Here is a 9,182-nt window from a genome sequence, read left to right on the forward strand (position 1 = left end):
CAATTTGCCCTTAATTTTATAAGCATGACTACAATAGGAATATATGCCAAACTATGTAAGTGAATATTGTGAAATATCATGAATCATTAAATTATGAGCGATTAAACTATAGCAATGAAAAGGAAAGCTTTTAGCAAGAACTCAAATGACTTCCAAGGATCATAAATAAAAGGGAGAAAAATATAAAAGAATTTTAATCACAAAGTTAAGGTTATATAAAATTACTTTAAAAAATTACTGTAGCTCTCTAATTTCTAAAATATAATTTGGATTAACCAAAGTGATTTTGAATTGGCCTTCTAAATTTGGGAATCTTATATGAGATAAGATGGTGTTGGACAGAATTTTTAAAACTCCAATCAGCTTTGAAGGAAGGAAGATTAGTTTGCATAGACGTGTAACTAAGCTTATAAGTTGTTTTTTTCCCCCAAACGTATTAATTTACTGTGTATGCTATAGTAGCTTATCATATTTAAGAAGCAAGATTATAATATTAAGTATGCCAGAAATGTAATGTCTTCAGTAAGCTTTCTCATTTTTATATCAACAAATTCATGCAATATTAAAAAATTAGCTCATTAGCAAAACCATTTTAGCAAAGCATGCCAAAGAGCATAACACTCTACCAAATGGATCTTTTATAGTTTCTTTTGTAAATTGCCCCAACTGTATAATGGAACAAGTCATCGTGCTCTTGAATAAATGAGATTTTTAATCCCAATAGTAGAGCAAAAACTTCTGAATCTGAAAAATCCCACTATACTTTATCACAAAATTATTCTACTCTGACAGTGTCTTTATTGAGAAATGTTATTAATTCTTCTCAAAAACAAGATTACAACTATTGAGAAGACATGTAATACGAACAGTTACACTACTACCTTAAATCTTTTTAAAACTGTTTCTTTAGTACTTAAAATGAAACTTTATTGGTAAAATATGCAACTGGTTCATTAAGTAGTTTATATCAACGGCAGTTATGAAAGTGGTTCATTATTAGGAAGGTAGTAAGAAAGTGGTTTTTACTGAATACAGCATTGACTTGAGAACAAATAAGCAGGGAATTGGTTCTTTCTAAAAGAAAAAAAGTGGAGTGCCTGGGTGGCTCAGTCAGTTAAGCATCCAACCCTTAGTTTTGGTTCAGGTCATGATCTCAGGGTCATGATCCCACAGCCAGCTCTGCACTCAGTGCAGTCTGCCTGTCCCTCTCCCTGTGTTCCTCCCCCCACCCACTCTCTCTCGCTAAAATAACTAAATAAAATCTTAAAAAATACTTGATAAAAGAAAGCAGTAAAGACAGTAATGGTTGAGAGAAATCTTTTAAGGTTGGGGAGAATTTTTTACAGAGACCTATGCTGGAACGCAAATGTCCTAAGCAACGACATTTTATCTGTTTTTTTATTTGTTTCTTTTAGAATGGGTGATATTATGTCTTGAGGTTACTGAAATCTTTATAAATACCTTCAGCTTTGGGGCGCCTGGCTGGCTCAGTTGGTTAAGCGACTGCCTTCGGCTCAGGTCATGATCCTGGAGTCCCGGGATCGAGTCCCACATCGGGCTTCCTGCTCAGCAGGGAGTCTGCTTCTCCCTCTGACCCTCCTCCCGCTCGTGCTCTCTGTCTCTCATTCTCTCTCTCTCTCAAATAAATTAAAAAATCTTCAAAAAAAAAAATACCTTCAGCTTTGGACAAACAAAAAATCTAAACTGAAGCAGCCCTATCCTAGAGCTACCTTAGAATCATCCAGAAGTTTACAGAAGCTCTTAGTGTTCCTGACCAGCCTTCTTACCTCATCACTGCTCATGTTGGTCCTAACTCCTGTGATTATCAGAGCCTATATGGAGAAGAAAAAGTTTAACATGATTCAAAGGACCTTAGTAAGTATTCTTGAATTCAGGTTGTCCAGAAGATTCTCTGGTACCATGATCTACTCTGTTCAAGCCTGACTTTAAACAAACAAAAATTTGTGACTGTGTTATACATGAGTCCTGGCCAAAAGTTCATTCTCCTTTCAAATATTTTTCCACATCCTCCCTACCCATTAGCAAAACTATGTATATGCTATCATAAACTAGAAAAACATACCTTTTTCCCGATACTCTACACTGCAGAACACTGTTAACTAATTAATTTTGGATGCAGACATTTCCCACTCTGATTGCAAATGCAAATAATGCTTCAAAGATTTTGTATTGGCTCAATTTTGTTCATGAGCTAGGAAAATTAGATCCTATCATTGAACAGTGAAACAATGTAGATAAGAAAATTGCAGATATGATAGTCTAGAGCAATTTACTGGGAATAAAGTGAACTCTATGAATTTGATAAGATAGCCAAAGTGGTGAGCTCATACCTGCCATCCTTCATCTCAAAAGTATTCCAATTTCTAGTGTTATTTTACTTTTATATTCAAGCAAGTTAAAGCCATTGAGAACACACACACATACACACACACACACACGCACACACACACGGAGTATCCCTTATGAATAAAAGGACAATGAGGGAAAAAAAGAAAAGACCTTGCTTTAAGATTAGTTAAGAGCACGTCTCACTTATTAAATAACCTGAAGGTTGCTTCAAAAAGAGGCCTGAGATACGGCCACAGCATGAGGCTCCATTGGTTTGCAAACCACATTGTTCTATCAGGGTGACACCCTGAAACTCAATTCTATTCTTTTGGGGATAGGGTATTTTGCAGAAACCCAGTACAACCTTGACACAATTTCAGATGAGCTATTATCATCACTTTTCCCCAGTCATGTTTTCTTGGATGGAAAACCTACAAACCTCAAAAACGTCCTGGAACCAAGATTGGGTAATATGATTTTGGGGAGAATGGGCATTTGGCACCATTGACTTTTATTTTATTCACTGCACATGGTAAATCAGTACTATTTCCATTTTTAAGAGTTTGTGTCTGAGGATTCCATTTTATCTGCCCCTGTGCATGAGTTTGAAAAGACGGAGATAAACCCTCCCCTGCCTTGTCCTTATTACTTCACAAATATAAAAAAAGCCACCTCACAGCAAGTTCAGATCCGGCCTAGAAGACTGAAGCCACATGATCTCTTGTCACTACAGGTAATAATTTTGTGCCATTTTAGACCCTTAGGAGGCCATTTTATCTGTATGGGTACTTGCACACGGCTGGCTCAACATCCCAGTCATGCTCAATTCACCTCCAGGTGAATTGAGTCCCCGGAGTCCCGGGATATGCCACTGGTTCATCACATCTAACTACTACAAAGAAGCAACTTAAATCAGTTTGAGAAATTCCATGTACCAAATCCCACATCATGGCCACCTTAAACCCAGCTATCATGCCAGGATATTTGCCATACACTTTAGCGCTATCAAGGCTTTTAGGCATTTGAGCAAAGATTGCTAATTGTCTTCCAGGGTCCATGTTCCCCTTCCTCACTGTAAATATAGAATCCCCTATTCCCACCCAGCCTCTGTGAGTGCCTCTTACCCCCACTACCCCGTCCATCAACTACCATTCCTAGCCTCCCCTGCACCTGGTTGTGTTCATGTGACTCAAGCAACGTGAGTGGAAGTGCTGTGTGCACCTTCTGGATCACTTCTTTAGAAAGGAGGCTGCTCCCCTTCCCTTCACTTATGCTGGTTCTGAAGTCAGGGTGAAGGTAGCAGTTAAGCAGCTAATCTAGATTCAGTGATAAAATTCAGAACCTCTACCTGCTCTGGATCTTCTGCCCACCTCTGAACCAAATATGAGAGAGACATACATTCATATCTTGTTTAAATCACTGTAGTTTTCTGCAGGTTAGCCTGCACTTTAAATAATATATCAAGCTGTAAAGAAAACTGTTTAACTATTAATAACCTAGTGCAACCAAAATTTATGATGATCGAGCTAAAAGTTCTAGTGAAAACCTTGAGCTCCAACAACACGGTGATTTAAGGAATGGGGGAAAGTGACTCAGTTGTATCTTAGAATTTGTATATTTTCAAATATATGCTATGTTATCAACCAATTTTATTGTTTTTTTAAGATTTTATTTATTTGAGAGAGAGTGAGAGAAAAAGAGAGAAAGAGAGAACACGAGTGGGGCGGGGGCGTTTACATAGGGAGAAGCAGGCTCCCCACTGAGCAGGGAGTCTGATGTGGGGCTCGGTCCCAGGATCCTGGGATCATGGCCTGAGCTGAAGGCAGATGCTCAACCGACTGAGCCACCCCAACCAATTTTGTTTATCCAGACCCTTAAACAGGAATTTATACTGTTTTGTTTTCTCTTATCTATTTGATATATATATTATATATATATATTTATATACACAAATATATAATTTATATAGATAATGAGTAATATAAGTGTTGATTATAAAGCATAACAAGTAAATGAACACTCATGAGTATTTCATCCAAGCTAATAGCTAGGTCCTTATAACTTCCACATACTTAAGTGTTCCTGATCTCCTAATATCTCTATAACCAGCCCAGAGGTACTCAGAATCCTACTATTTTTAAGAAAATAAATCAAAAGTATGTTAGAGGGGCGACCAGGTGGCTCAGTCAGTTAAGCGTCTGCCTTCAGCTCAGGTCATGATCCCAGGGTCCTGAGATTGAGCCCCACATTGGGCTCCCTGCCCAGCGGAGAGCCTGCTTCTCTCTCTCCCTCTACCCCTCCCCCCTGCTCCTGTTGTCTGTCTGTCTCTCTCTCTCTCAAATAAATAAATAAAATCTTAGAAGAAAAAGTATGTTAGCATCACTTGTAAATCACACAAGAAGTTAACCATGATTCAGATTCTGGGGCTAGTTCTAAACCTTCAAACATTCTAAGCCTTGCTCTGTAAAACACTATGAATTCCTCCCTCACAGATCTGCTTCAAAGTTTATGAGATAAAGAAGCGGAAAGCCCACTACTCAGAGCCTAGCACATAGTGGGTGTGTTGCTACTGAGTGGAAAAGAAGAGAACAGGAAACAGGAAGTAAGGTGACAGAGGAGGGGTCAAGTCTTCCCAGCCCAGCCAAAGCAGAGCAAATGTTGAGCAAATAACCAGGGCTTTGGCTGGCATCCTTGTCTGTGAGAAACTAAGAAACTGAGCTGTGTGTGACCGGGCTGGTGAAGACAGATTATCCTGTTCTGTGATCTTGGACTCTGCTATAATATGATGCCATTATTGATGCATATAAAATGCTTAGAATGGTACTGGGCATAGAGTCAGCATAATTCAAGTGTTTGTTAAAACTGCTACACTCCGGTAAGGATGTAGAAACGCTACCCTGTCATCCATATAAATTGTTCCTTTCAATAAAGTCATTAAAATGTACAGTTACCCCTTTATTTATTTACACCAAGTCATTAGGATTTAAGCCACTAGAATGTGCTTATGTTATAGTAATTTACACTCTAGTGACTCAGTCTAAATAAAGGGATCAGTGTTCCTTATGTTTATCTAGTTTGGTCAAGCATCCCCAGTGCCTATCAACATGTCTGGAATACAGTGGATGCTCAACAATATTTAATAAATATTCTCATAATAAATGTCTAACAAATCAAAATTTTCCAGAAAGTTTCCCTATTAAAAGCATCCAAGTTTCTCTCTGGCTTTGGTATAACAAGCATACAAGTGGTCAAGAAGAAAGCATATTCCTAAATAAATTGTTGTGAGTCAGAAACTGCTAGGTTTGACTAATGGTTCTAAAACCTGGCTGCTGAAGCAGAATTATTTGGAAATTTATAAATACAGACTCCGGGGCACAACACAGGAGAATCTCAGTCAGTAGATCTATATTTTTGTTTGTTTTCTTTAGTTGAAGTCAAATTTTATCTGCAACTTAATAAGCTGCTGTATAAATTCAATCATAAGCAATTGTTACTATATCAATCACACAATCAAACTTTTCATGAATGAATAATACTCCACTGAATGAATAGGCCATAATTTACATTACTTTTTATTTTCACTGAACACTTAGGTTGCTTGCATTCTTTCTATCACAGTAATATATTTAAAATTTAATTGGAAAAACAAATTCGTACATTTAAAGAAGGTGTATTTGTTGACAACGTTTTTTAAAGTATATTTTTCCTAGAGTTTTTCCCTGGTTTGCTTTGCCTGAGGTTTTTTTCCAGGTTTGTTTATCAAAATCTAACTCATTTGTAAACGATCCAAGCAACTGTTAAGATCTGGACCACATTTCTCCCCAGCACAATGCGATGGGAAGGATGTTACCAAAGTGAAGAGATGAGTGAGGGGCTTCTGGGTGACTCAGTAGGTTAAGCATCTGCCTTTGGCTCAGGTCATGATCCCAGGGTCCTGCTGCTCCTTCTCTCTCCACTGCTCCCCCCGCTTGTGCTCTCTCTCTCTCTCTCTCTCTCTCTCAAATAAATAAATAAATAAATAAATAAATAAATAAATAAAATTTTAAAAAAAGAGAGAGACAAACGGAATGAGTACTTCTACCTCCATTTTGTAGGGTAAGTATCATTTAGCTCCTCTATAAACATACCACCAAATCCTGTTCTGGTTTTCTTTTCAAAATATCTCAAATTCTTCTGTTCTTTTCCAAAATACTGTGGTTACCCAAATCTAGAACCTCAACCTCAGATCTGGAGTATTGAGGAGAATAATTCCTTATAAAATCTTGATGATTTCTAGACTTTGAATTTCTACCCCAAATCAATTCATCCTGCTACTAATGTAGAATTTTCAAAAAGGCAAAATTATTTCTATCATTCAAATATAAGATGAACAAGCATCAAAGTGAGGGAATGAATGAAAGAATCAATGCTAAAAGTAGTTCAAAGGAGAACAGAATAGAAATACACATACATACGTACATATATGTGTGTAAGTATGTACATGTATACATAGATACATACGTGCGTATATAAAATCAGGAATGCCAAACTGAAGTTGCTAGTAGATGCAAAACTGATTAATATCCTACAAGACAATAAAATGTAGTGTTTGGGCTCACCTTGCAGGAGAGCTGAAATCAATGTTATCAAAATTTATTTGCATCCCCATGAGATTTCTACAACCTAAGTTCTTCCCCTACTGAGTTGCAATACAGTTTAGTTGATAGTCACTATGCACAATCAAAATGTATATTCCTATACAACCAGATAACCCCACCATTTCACTGAAAAAAACACCCAGTAATCACTTCTGTATTAAGTTGTTTGTAATTACTGTTTATTTCTGTTTTAGCTTTTAGAATACAGCACATGTCATGCCTCTCCCCCTGCATCCAAATTAGTCATCCCAGAATACACCCTCCACTCAATCCAGGTCAATTTTTGCCATTTCCTGCACACTCCATAAGTTTCTGTCTCCACTAACTCAAACTTCCTTCAAAGTAATTCAGCCAACCCCTGTGGTAGGTGCTTGGCACACAATAGTGAGTGGATGTGTTTTCTACCATCATGGGGATTTACAGCCTAAAATGCTTGTCTCTTTTCTCTATGAACATAACCACTCTTTATCCTCCTGTATTCAGAGAATTCCTCTTCTCCCAAGAAGTCTTCTCCAACTGCACCAGCCAACACTAAGCCACACAATAATTCATTCGGCCACAGATGGAATGTGTCATGTGGGCTTTGAATTCCTGATTGGTTTACAAAAATGTTTAAGACAGGAACGCTCTTTTAGCCTTTTATTTTGAAGGACTTCTACAACATCTCCTACTTTTTGGTTTAAAACTGATAGCTGTTCCTTAAGATATGAGGATCATGTATAAGGACTCAATGATTTTTCTAGTCTCTGTGTCTAAGAGTTTTTGGAGCACTTTTGCTATCAAACTTTTTTGATGTAGCTAATTGAGTTTATCCCAATTTGTGATTCAAGAAGCTTTGATTTCAGAGTGATAGCTGTCATGTAAATATAGATTAAAATGAGCATAAATATGCAGGTGCTGATCTATAAAAAACATCTGTACTGTGAAGCAAACCACTTATAAAACATCAATGAAGAAAATTTTCTGGAGTCAGAGGTAGGACTGGTTACAATCCAAGTGTTTGATATAGAGACTGCTATTCCCCTAATTCCTTAATTTATTAAGAGCTTCCCACCATAGTGGCAATCTTACTCTCTTTGTTAAGAATGAGGGTAACTGGGTGATGGACATTAAGGAGGGCACATGATGTAATGAGCACTAGGTGTTACATAATACTGATGAATCACTGACTTCTACCTCTGAAACTGATAATACATTATATGTTAATTAATTGAAATTAATTTTTTTAAATGAGTAGGTAAAAGTTACACACCTTTATGAGGCTGTGCATTTCAAAATGAAAGTAAGAGAAAATATAGTTCCACAGAGTTAAAATATTAGCATAAAGCAATTTCAAGTCCTTGGTTATATTATTATGGGTCTCTACTTGTAACAGTCACAGAAAAGTGCCTCATAAACCAGATCCAGAATGGTTCAAATATTTTCAATGGAAATAAAAGCTATGATCTGAATGCAAAATCAAATGAGCATCTACCATTGCACTTTTATGTTGATAGTTGTATCATCTTGTTAATAACTCTTGAAAATGAACATGGTGCAAGCTTCGGTAAGGAAACCATTTTTTAATTAAAATCTCGTGCTCTATTGTCAAAGTTTCCTATGAGGCGTATGCATCCCATTACGCTCCAGTAGAAGCACAATACTAAGTTTAGATAGAGTCAAATTGCTTGCCTCATCTATTAAAGATAGATGATTGGGAATAAAATGACAATGAATTTGCACTTGGGACTGAATGGATGAGATAATCACCTAATGACTACATTAGGGTAAGCAAGAGCTTCATTTCCATCTGTCTTAGTCACCTAATCTAGTTGACTAAACACCATAAAGGCTGAGTCACAAAGGCAAACAGGCAAAAATAGAACATATACACAAAATCAATTTTTTTTTTAATTATCATGCTTTCTTCCTGAGCTCTCTTCCTATGCCCCTCCTTGTCCTCATGGTGAGAACTGAAAATAAATTCAGTCAACAAACAATACAATTTGAAGTAATGGAAACTAGAGTTGTTTCATTTTCTGCCATTTTTACTGTGAAATTATAGAAATCCACACTGGTAGCGTTTTAACGCTTCCAATGCAAATGAAAGACCAATACATTGGAGTAAGTTCTTGAAAGAAAAGCAAAATTATAGCTGCTAAAAACAATTCCTGAAACCAAAGATTTTATGACTGACTGATCAAGGTAACCAAAGCA

This window comes from Eumetopias jubatus, unplaced genomic scaffold (genome assembly GCF_037043125.1).
Source record: "Eumetopias jubatus isolate StellerSeaLion01/CBP00866 unplaced genomic scaffold, mEumJub1_p1.0 scaffold_1, whole genome shotgun sequence".
In the NCBI taxonomy this organism is placed as follows: Eukaryota; Metazoa; Chordata; class Mammalia; order Carnivora; family Otariidae; genus Eumetopias; species Eumetopias jubatus.